Source organism: Schistocerca gregaria, unplaced genomic scaffold (assembly GCF_023897955.1).
Source record: "Schistocerca gregaria isolate iqSchGreg1 unplaced genomic scaffold, iqSchGreg1.2 ptg000467l, whole genome shotgun sequence".
Classification (NCBI taxonomy): Eukaryota; Metazoa; Arthropoda; class Insecta; order Orthoptera; family Acrididae; genus Schistocerca; species Schistocerca gregaria.
Window position 1 is genome coordinate 217,904 of NW_026061881.1, and position 1,656 is coordinate 219,559.

The window sequence follows — 1,656 nt, forward strand, 5'->3', positions numbered from 1 at the left end:
ATGCTGCTGGATCGGGAGGTCGGTAAAAGGAGCCAATTATTAACCTAGCTCGGCTGTTGCGTGTAACCTCCACCCATAATAATTCACAGGAACTATCCACTTCTAATTCACTACAGGATAAACTTCTACTAACAGCGACTAACTCTCCACCACCGGTTGCATGCAATCTATCCTTTCTACCTGTCTGTACCTTTGTAAAAATTTCGGCAGAATTTCTCTCTGGTTTCAGCCAGCTTTCTGTACCTATAACGATTTCAGCTTCGGTGCTTTCTATCAGCGCTTGAAGTTCCGGTACTTTACCAACGCAGCTTCGACAGTTTACCATTACAATACCGATTGCTGCTTGGTCCCCGCATGTCCTGCTTTGCCCCGAACTCATTGAAGCTGCCGCCCTTTCTGTACTTGCCCAATGCCATCTAACCTAAAAAACCGCCCAGCCCACGCCACACAATCCCTGCTACCCTTGCAGCCGCTTGTTGCGTGTAGTGGACTCCTGACCTATCCAGCGGAACCCGAAACCCCACCACCCTATGGCTCAAGTCGAGGAATCTGCAGCCCACACGGTCGCAGAACAATCTCAGCCTCTGATTCAGACCCTTTACTCAGCTCTTTACCAAAGGTCAGCAGTCAGTCCTATCGACGATGCTGCAGATGGTGAGCTCTGCTTTCATCCGGCTAGCGAGACTGGCAGTCTTCACCAAATCAGATAGCCAGGGAGGGTTTCCTCCGATCCATAGCGACACACATCATTGGTGCCGACATGAGCGACCACCTGCAAATGGGTGCAACCTGTACCCTTCATGGCATCCGGAAGGACCCTTTCCACATCTGGAATGACCCACCCCGGTATGCACACGGATTGCACATTGGTTTTCTTCGCCTCTCTTGCTGCCATATCCTTAAGGGGCCCCATTACGCGCCTGACGTTGGAGCTCCCAACTACCAGTAAGACCACCCTCTGCGACTGCTCGGATCTTGCAGACTGAGGGGCAACCCCTGCAACAGGACAAGCAGCCACGTCAGGCCGAAGATCAGTATCAGCCAGAGACAACCGCGGACTTGCGCCCTTCTGAGCTCAGCTTGATTCCTGACGTGAAGGTAGCGTTCTCGCTTTCCGCGTCTGGGTTCCGGGGTTCGATTCACGGCGGGGTCAGGGATTTTGTCTGCCTCGTGATGGCTGGGTGTTGTGTGATGTCCTTAGGTTAGTTAGGTTTAAGTAGTTCTAAGTTCTAGGGGACTGATGACGCTCATGTTTTCAGGCATATTTAGCACACATACCTGATTTTCTCCACTACTTTGGAACGCTTGCAAGTGGTACACGTTGGATTTAGTATTCTGAGCAAAATGACGTCTTTACATCACATTTGGCTCCAAGCTTGGCAATTCTCAAGTTGAAACCATCGTGTGTTTGTGGACAAAGTAATGGGTACTGCAGGGCTAAAGGAGTGGTACAACCATTTCAAAGGTAGCCGCTAATCAATGAAGACAGAAGCCAGTTAAGGTACGCCCGCAATATCCGCAAATCAGGTCGTTACTGATCCCGCAATATTGCTGGTGAAGCAGAATGGACGAATCACTATCAGAGAAGTTGCAGTCTAATCTAAAAGCCGTAAAGTCAACTAAATAACTAGGTGTTACAATAACTAACGTCCGCCC